This window comes from Lactuca saligna, chromosome 4 (assembly GCF_052625555.1).
Source record: "Lactuca saligna cultivar CGN05327 chromosome 4, ASM5262555v1, whole genome shotgun sequence".
Classification (NCBI taxonomy): domain Eukaryota; kingdom Viridiplantae; phylum Streptophyta; class Magnoliopsida; order Asterales; family Asteraceae; genus Lactuca; species Lactuca saligna.
Genome location: NC_136420.1, coordinates 198,539,434 through 198,550,080, shown reverse-complemented (window position 1 = coordinate 198,550,080; position 10,647 = coordinate 198,539,434). Strand labels below are relative to the sequence as shown.

Below are 10,647 nucleotides of genomic sequence, written 5' to 3'. Positions count from 1 at the left end.
GGAATTTCAAACACATTGTATCCTTGACGCACGTTCTTGTTCATAAAACTATAAGCATAATCAATCAATAGCCTCTTCCCAATTGAAGACCCTCTCCTCGAAATGATCTCATGCTCTCCCACCAAACTTTATTGGCTTATAGGGCTCATAACTCATTACAACTCCTTGGGAACCGAGTTATAGAAAGTATCCGCCACTTCATCGGGGTGCTTCCGTAGCCACGACGCCTGACCACTATACACTGTTATCAACGCTGGATAAACCACACAACACATGCTTATTTGTATCGATTTCACTGTAAAGTGGCCAACATCAGCGAACATGGCCTCCGTTCCTGATAAAATGGAATGATCAGAGTGTCAGAAAGACAGAAACTTTTACGAAATTGAAACAAAAAAGTTTGGTGGATCGAGAAGTACCAGTAATGGCCATGACAGTGCCACCAAGAGAAATCCATGCGTCCTTTTTGTTTCGTTTGAAGTAATCGATGATGTATTTAGGGTTTATGGCTCTAGCGACACAAGGGTCGAACTTGAAGAAATTGTAAACACCAACTCCAACATTGAGGGAGAACCAGAGACAAATGATAGGGGCGAAGGTATATCCAACTTTGTCAGTTCCAAATCTTTGAACCATGAACAATGTAATCAAGATTACGACTGATATTGCAACGATCCTCCCTGCGTATCACACCATTTCCATGACGTCACAAATTAAACCTTTTCTTTGAAGAAATGGTCAAACTTGGTAAATCTTTATCTAATTAAACAAAGCCAAAGTTAATTTACCTTCTGTTATGGTACTTGTTGCGTTCTTAAGCCCTGATACAGCCGATAAAACTGTAAAGTAAATTAAACAAACGATATGTTAACTAAACGTTATTAAAACCTGTCGATTTTGCATGTAAGAAATTATAAGAGTAAAAGTAGAGACCAGAGATGGAGGGTGTGAGGATGCCATCGCCAATAACCATGGAGGTTCCAAGCATGGCAGCGAATTAGAAGTGAGAACTTGACAAAGGTTCGAGTCTCCAGATTTTTCTTCATCTTTGAAGCTATTTTGTTAGTCTTGTTGGGTTATTCAAGTCGAAAATTTGACACCTCATGGTCCTCCGGTTGCTCACTAGGGATCAAACCCACGTTCGCGTATCGACAAAGTTTCGAGTATAATGCAAAAGTACCCCCTTGTTACACCACAACATGCATGCATGCGACACTTCATCAGATATTTGATAATGATTCTAGCAAGTTAGTTTCTTCAAAGCACACATTATTTAATGTTAATTACGTAGTTTTTATATAGTTGTTATGATTTGAACAACAAATGAATAAGCGAGAACAAGAGAAAGGATGCATTACCATCTCCATTATCATTGGCGCGTAAGACGATCATGACATACTTGATAACAGGTATTAACGTGATGGTGTAAAAGATGATGGACAAAACACCTAAAATGTCGTCTTCATGTTTGATGCCATTGGTGAATGTGGTTGCAAACAGATACAGCGGTGATGTCCCGATGTCGCCATAAACCACCCCTAAGCTTTGAAAAGCTAGTGTCAGTATCGCTCTCCAATCCTTCGATCACAAACATTAATATCAATATTAAATAATCCCAAGAACTTTAAATCTATGGAAATCGATACAATAAGTATGAAAATGAAATGCTGACCTCAGTGCCATTGTTGTCAAGAAATTTATCAGCCTCGATATCTAAGGAATCGCGTCTCTTCAAGCCAGGGTGTGGGCTTTCTGAAACTACAGGATCTGACACTGGCTCGCGATGGATATCATTCGTGTCTTCTTTTTCTTCGAAGTTTCTTTTGCTTCCACCACCGGGGATAGACATGGCTCTGTTGAAAGAGAAGAAACCTTTTCTTTACAAAATATAACAAAAACTCCTTAAATATTTGAGGTAGTTAAACTTAGATATGCCGCGTTTCTGGAGAATTTCATATATATACCCCTTTTAAACCTCAAAATATCATATTTGCCCAGCTTAATTTTTTAATATCATATTTACCCTTCATAAACCTTCAAAATATCATATTTGCCCAAATCCTTTTTTATAATGTTTTTAATATTTTATAATCATTTTTTTATAACTTAAAACTACTATAATAATTAAAAATTTTAATGATATTATCCTTAGTTCTATGATAATAGAATATGAACTTCTAAATTGTTGGAATGTCCCCCTCTTGACAAACAAAAATATTCATCTTCAACCCTCTCTATAGAATGTATATTTTGATTGTTTAGTTTTTTTTGTTGATTATGTTGTAGATGAAGGATATTTTAGATATTATCATTGATATTTTGATGTTTAAAAAGTACATATACAATATTTTGATATTTAAGAAGGGCATATATATATATGATATTATGATGTTTAAAAAGGACATATATGATATTTTGAAATTTTATGCATGGTAAATATGATATTTAGAAATTTATGAAGGGTAAATATGATATTTAGAAATTAAATTGGGTAAATATGATATTTTGATGTTTAAGAAGGGCATATATGAAATTCTCCCTTCTCAAAACTACGTATAAATCAAATTCATCCGGCCTGTTTACAAATGTTCTACACGTTTTTTTTTTTTTTTTTTTTTTTTTTTTTGAAACCGCATATTTTATTACAGACCAGAGGAAGAGAGAAAGAGAAATTGTATATTCTTGATAAGCCAAATTAGCATAGACTTATACAAACAAGTAAAACAAAAACCAACTGCGTTCTCACTAATTAATTACAAATTAAGCTCCATGTAACAAACTTTTAACTAATTAATTACAAATTAAATTACTAATATATCCATGTAACTAACATAACAGCCAAAGTGAAATAAGCTCCAATATTCCTCCCTCAAGATGGAGAGGAAGAATATACATTCGTCAATCCCATCTTGACCATAAACAGTTGTAATTGGGCAGCATATAAAGGTTTGGTGAACATATCTGCTAAAGGTTTGGTGAACATATCTTCTAGTTGATTTGCAGATTTGATTGGCATTAATCTAATTGTTTTATCATCCACTTTATCCCTCAAAAAAAGGCAGTCAACTTCAATGTGCTTAGTACGTTCATGAAATGTAGGATTGGTGACAATTTGTATTGCTGCATCATTATCACAAAAAAGCAACAAAATCAGTATGAACAACACCAAAATCTTTTAGAATTTGATTTAACCAAACCAATTCAGATGTAGTTGTGGCCATAGCACGATATTATGCTTCAGCAGATGAAAGAGAAGTAGTAGATTGTTTCTTAGATTTCCATGAGACCAAAGAATCTTCCAAGAATAAACAAAACCCAGTAACAGATGTTCTAGAATCTTTACACTTAGCCCAATCAGAATCACAAAATCCTTTAAGCTTGAGGGAAGAAGAAGACGATAAAAGGATACCTTGACCAGGGGATCCTTTCAAATATCATATGAGATGAATAGTTGTATTGTAATGATGAACCTTGGTTTGTGACATAAACTAGGACAATTGTTGTACAAAATATGTAATGTCTGGTCTTGTTATATTTAGGTATAACAAACGACCCATAATCATTCTATATTTAGAAGGATCTGAATAAATGGCCCATGTATCAGACAAACTTGTTCTTGGTTCCATTGGAGTAGATTTTGCTTTAGAACCCAATAAACTGACATCTTCTATTAACTGCAAAGTATAATTTCTCTAGGAGACGAAAATACCTTAAGCAAATTTTGCTGTATCCAATCCCAAGAAATATCCCAAACTACAAAAATCGTTCAACTTAAACTCTTGACTCAACAAGTCTTTTAAGTCATTAATACCTTTGGAATATGAACCAGTGATGATCATATCATCAACACATACCAAAAGAGCAACATACTGAGCACCGGATCCTTTATGAAAAAGAGAGTAATCAAATTTAGATTGAATAAAACCTTATTTGAGCATGAACTAAGAAAACCTTTCAAACCATTCTCTAGATGCTTGTTTAAGACCAAATATGGACTTATTCAATTTGCATACAAGTCTTGAAGATGATGGTTGAATAGAAGTGTTTGAAACATTAAGACTGTAACGCCTGTGTTTCTGGGATTGTCATTAATGCTGATATAATAGTCTATGTTAACCTTTGTAACCCGTTTTGAAATAATAGAAGTGTGTTATTTGTGTATTATGTGTTTTGTGCTTAATTGTGTGTCTTAATTTAATTAAGAATAAAAATAAGCATAAAAAATGAAATGTTAGATAAAGCCGATATCTATGGATAATGTTATAGTGGTTGAAATGAGGTTTCTGAATATATAAAGAATGCCGAAATCCGAGTTATAATGAAGAAGTTATGACCTGTCGAAGTTTCGCGACAGAACCGACAACACTGAACGACGTAAAAAGTGAAATTTACGTTAAAGCGATATTTAGCCTTAGTGATCTAAACGAATGCCGCGGAGTTTGTTAAACCGAGAGTGTGCATAAAAAGAACGCCTAAATCTGACTTCGTATGAGGAAGTTATGATTTTTTGAAGTTTCGACTTAGCAGTATGCAGCCCGAATACTCGATTTGAGATCGAGCGGTTTTTAACCGAAACAATCTAAACGAGAATCGAAGATCTCGTTAATTGTAGTGAAACGATGAAAAGATAGGCGAAAACGGACGTCAAATGAAGAAGTTATGATTTTATAACGGAGTTTTCAAGTCCCGACCTACTAAAAATAAATAATAAATATAAAAGTCAAAATTTTCCGACGGAGTATTAACGAAAGTTGTAGAGCGTAGTATCACCTACGCGTGGATATAAAGAACGTCGAAAACGGAGTTCGTGAAGAAGATATGATTTTTCAAAGTTTATTAAATAATTAAAATTTAAATTTAATTATTAAATCCGACATTATCCGAAGGGGAGTCACCGGACTTATCCGGGTTACGCCCAGCGTACAACGAAGCATGACACGCCTCACACTCGAGTTCTTCGGATACGTAAGCAATGACGATTTTGGAGGCAGTACGCCCCGCGTAAGGCAGTACGCCCAGCGTACTGCGAGGCCTCAGCCTCCTATAAAAGGGTTGCGAGGGCAGCCGACTCCATTTGCCAAATTCTCTTCTCTTTCTCCCGTTTTGCATTGTTTTGAGTGCCCAAAGTATCCCGAAGCCCCGGTATTATTCCCGAGCCCCGAAGCAAGTTTCGAAGCCCCGAAGATCCCAAGAAGTGCAATTCCCAAGCCGAAGCTCTGCCCGCGAGAAGCTCGATTTTTGTGAAGATCTTCCAGATCTACCGAAGAATACTACTTCTATAAGTCGTAGTGCTGTCCAATCATCTTCTGATCAAGTGAGTGTGTAGTTACCTTCTTCTAACGCATAATTATGAAGTATTTTATACGAAATACGTGTTATGTGTATATTTGGTTGTTATATGAATAAATGTATATTGACTTTCTTCTATCTCATAGATCCGATTTATTCTTTATGAAATATGTGTTATGTGTGTGTGCCTCATCTGTTATGTGGAATATGTATTGATTGAACATGCTATACAGGTTTTAAACTATGTATAAATATATATATGTTTATCTACTAATATGTTGGGTAGAACATGGGTAGATAGTTGATGTGTGATAAACAGATGAGAGGCCTCAATGTTGTTGTTGTTGACCTAGTCATCTAGCGGAGTATGGATGAAGACCACAGACTCTTTCTAGATAGTCTTGTGGAACGCTAGCAGGTTCATAACCTATAGGTGTTGTGAACGATGTGTTCATCGGTGTACTCTATCCCCCTCATGGTTGCCTTTAGGATATCTATTGTTGAGGAAACCCCTTAGCAGTAATGTTCGTCCCGATGAAAATCCTAGATTTGGTCCCTTGAGATGGATGTTGTTTTAGGGACATAAAGTGAGGATAACGGGAATGGGTAATGTGGGTTATTGTTGGTTGGTGAAATTAAATATAATTATTTATTGTGGGTTGAAAACCCTATATGCTCACCAGACTCCCAAGCCTGACCCACTCAGTTTTATTTGTATTACAGGAAGTGGTGCAAGGGCATAAGATGGATGAATCATCAAGTTGTTTTGTTTACAAGTCTGTATATGTATATATTTTTTGAATGACTTTTAATGTTATCGTTTATGCTTTATGGTCTGTATCAGAACATGACATCCCGAGTTTTGATTATATAATGAAAATGCATCTCTTGATGAAATGCTTTGATAAATATTATCTTATCATATTTTGTTTTTGGGATAAATTCCGCAACTATTTTAAATCAAAAGGATTTACTCTGAAATTATTTTAAAAAGCATAAATGAAATCGATATTTTCTGGCCGAGATTTTGGGGATGTCACAAAGACCAAGAGGTATATCCATAAAAACCTCTTCATGTAACTCTCCATTAAGGAAAGCATTGTTGACATCTAGTTGCACCATATTCCATTTCTTAATAGCAACAATGGCTAAAAGAACTGTAACTATTACAAGCTTAACAACAGGTGAATATGTTTTAAAATAATCAATGCCCTCTTCATGATTGAATTCCTTGGCTACAAGCCTAGCATTGTATCTTTCTATTTTACCATCACTACCATGTTTAATCTGATGGGTTTTGAGCAAAACATACAATCCTATCTGTACATGCAACCCTAATTGAAGATCTGCGTTTCTCGAATTGAACATACAATAATGAACAACAAAGTATAAAACCCTAGGTCTATGGATAATAATTGAAAATCACATAGGAATGGTTATGATACATACATTTAAGATTTTTATTGTAAACAATCTTGAATCCTTGCTTGAAAGACCTTTGGTAGCAAGCACCACAAGTGTCGCGTCTCTAATGGTTCACAAACAAACTCAAGCAACCAAGGAAAACTATATATGTATATATATATATATATATAGAGAGAGAGAGAGAGAGAGAGAGATTAATAGAAGAGAAATTTCGGCCCTTAGGCTCTTAGAAGATTCATAACCAAAATTTAACTCTAAGGAGGGTTTATATAGGTGTTAGGAAGGTATTTAATAAGGCAGGTGTATCCAAGATAATCCTAATCCCTTAACTTCCTCCCTAAGGCATCCAAAGCACCCTTAGAGCCCAAGGAAACCCTATAGATGTTCTAGATTTCGTTCCCCTCTCTTTAGGGAGGTTCTAGAATTGTCCAATGCTCATCTAAATTCCAAATTAATTTCAGATTAAATATTAATTAAGCAATATGATTTCTAATTAATATATTGTTTTAATAATACATTAATACTCATTTATTTCTCTCTCTAACAATCATCCTATTCAACTGACAGTTTTGAAGGCAATCCAAAAGGACCGTGCTACTATAAATTTAAGTATATATCAATTATAGTTATGGGCTTAGACGCCTAATCCAACATAATCTTGTATACCCACCTGCATCCCATAGCGTTTTTATCTTTGGGTAAATGAACAATGTTCCATGTGTGATTAGATTTCATAGCATCTAATTCTGATTCCATGACGTTACACCATTCAGGGTATTTGGAGGCTTAGTTGTAATGTTTTGTTTCAAAGTTGGTTGAAACAAACATAGCATATGCTCTATGTTTTTATGAAAGATTATCAAAGGACAAAGCATCTTAAAGAGGATATGTAGTTTTTGAAATGGGTACTTGATTACATTGAAAGTCTCTCAAGTAAGAAGGTGGATGTGAATATCTTGTAGTTCTTATAAGGTTACTAGTTTCTGGTAATGGGTGCTTTCTTTGGATCGGTGTAAGAATATGATCCTATGTTGGAATGGAATCAGAAGGCTGAGGTGGAATGGATGCTCCAATAGATTTTCCACAAATAGACGTTTTCAACTACCTGGTGTTCTGTATGAATGGTGATGGTAGAGATACAACCGCGATTTTGATTCCTCTATCAACAAAGAATAGTTTTTCTTCAATTTGATGTTTAATAATCATGGAGATGTACGTGAGATATGATTTTTGTCCAAATCCTTCTATACAATGCCGAAGACCCCCCATTATACTATTGATGAAGCTTTTTCTCCATAGGTTTTATTACAGAATAATCCCGATCATAAAGTCGACAAAACCATCTGTGGTTGCATCACCAACAATGAGATTGTCGACTTGTTTATCATCTCAACCAGGCATGATTTCATCCCACAATAAAGTTATCCCTTACAATGCTTAGACATTGAGGAATCGTTGAAGTTTGAATGAGGGAGGCTAATGTATCAAAGCAAAGACACCATATGGAGAAAGTAGTACAAGTGATAACATTAAACTAAATGCTTATGTGGCAAAGTAATCAAACACTAAATACAACAAACAGAAACTTAAATAAATTGAATTTATATATAAAAGATTTCACAAATCAGAAACATACTTGAATATTGATGTTTACAACAAAATTACAAACTCGAAATTATAGATTGAGGCCTGCAAATTGTAGTATCCTAAGATTGAAATTGCACTGGTATGGGTATGTCTTGAGGATACAACAATGAATTCAAGAACAAATCTTGAATATGTCAAAATTCTCCATGCTTCTTTGATTTCCTATAAAAATGAAAGAGAAAGAAAATGGCATTTTTTGTGTAATGTGATCAACCCTCAATCTATCAAATGATCATCTATTTATAGGCCATCAAATAGCAGTTAAAACTGCCAACCATCGTACTTGTTCAAAAACCAAAATTAACTGCTAATTAACTACCAAGTAGGTAATTAACAATTAACAAGATTTTATTAATTAATAAATCAATTTTGTCATTTATTAATTAAAATAAATTATATTTAATGGCAAACCTAATTCAAGACTAAATTAATAGCCCAATACACAATACTAGTCCAAATGTCTTTTTGTCTTACTTTATCCATTTAAGAATATGTAGAGACAAAGGCATAAAAAGTTAGTCAACGTTCTTTCTTTCTCCTATGTGGGATAATGCTTTTATGCTATAAGAAAAGTTCCAATAATACCCAACATTTTCTATTAAAACTCCAAGAATGACATTTCAATAGAAAATAGGATAACTTTGATATTCAAACTAGGAAAGTAAGATATGACATACATCTAAAGAGGAGTTTTAAAACTTGAACCTTTCATAGTGATTACTACTTGCATCTACTTTGTGGGTAGTGAACTAGAGTCTTGAGCTAACCACTTTATATAGTAGAGTGAATACAATAATAAGTATAACACATATCATAGCTAAATATGGATAATTTCTTATCGTTGTGTTCATTTCGGTCGTGAACAATCCTTTATTCTTGAGACTTTTAGAGAAATTAGTATTAGGGAAACAGACGATACTTTTCAAGACTCATAATAAATATGATGCCACTTACCGGGTTCTAGTTATCCTTTTTAGAAAATAATGTAGAAAACACATAAAATCAAAAACACACAAAGACACATTATTTATGTGGTTCGGTTAAGGTGACATATGTCCACGGGAAATAGGGGAGTATTATTTATTCACATAACTCTCAAACGGAGGTTACAAGTAAAATTTCATAGAGAATCATCCTACTCACTAAGAATGCATCCATGTTTATACTTGAGGGATCAAACCTAAAACTCTAATGGTCCAAGCCATTAACCCATGAAAGGTTTCAACCAATCACAATCTGCTATGCAGCATCTTCTGGAACATTCATCGATGTCATACAACCCATGAGTATCAGTAAGTCACATGATGGAGCATCATGAGCCATAGTGGCGCATGATGATGCATAACTGGCGCATTAAGAACACTAATGGAGATTCATCCATCATGGGGCACGTCAATTTGTATTCCTTAAGCATCTTCAACTTCATGGCATCCTTGGAAAATCTTCAGCATCATAGAGGACTATATAGCATACGACTCATCAAGGGATAACCTAGCATATCAAGGAACTATTTGGCGCATCCTTGCACAAAGATGGCGCATTTGGCATGTAGATAGCGCATCTTGATCAAGGGATGGCGTATCCTCTCCTAGGTTGATGCATCCTTTTCCATGTTGGCTCCCTTCCTTCTCAAATGGCGCATCTAGACTATAAGTTGGCTTCATGATCCTCTCCATAATGGCACATCAGGCTTCATGATATGTAATATTGCTACACCTATTACTTTTACCAACTATTTAACTAACTATTATGATTTAAGGTAGTTTACCTTCTCGGAAATAATATAGCACTAATAGTCTGGTATCGAACACAGGGAATGGATTTAATTAACTAATTTAACTACTTAAAATTAACCTAAAACAAGAAAAAGTTTAATTGGTTTTTATCTGATTTTGCAAGTTCATACAAACTTAATCTCTTAACTAACGATTTCAATCAATTACTAAAAGCACTTCAATTTAGTTCAATTATACTTCTCCTCTATTGTTAGCTATTAATTATGGATTATTAATGTTGGTTATATAATATTATTTTATTATCAATTCATGTACAAATTTATTAATGTTTTCATTAATTCATGTAAAACTATATACGGTCATACACTAGCAAACATAGAATCAACTATAAGATGTAGATAAGCTATGTAAGATTGATCTAAATAAGCATAATTATGGTCACAATTTATGTTCTCCAGAACAGCTAAATTGGTTACTTTTATCAATTATCTAAGATTGAGTCGATCCTAGCTCTACAAATATAATTGTCACTAAAATACTAGGTAACAAG

General features: G+C 34.2%; 1 pseudogene; it reads right to left on the bottom strand.

Moving 5' to 3' along the window:
• Window positions 1-155: 155 nt before the first annotated feature.
• The window catches only part of LOC145040424 (potassium transporter 5-like), a 45,830-nt pseudogene continuing 35,338 nt past the window's right edge, over window positions 156-10,647 (bottom strand).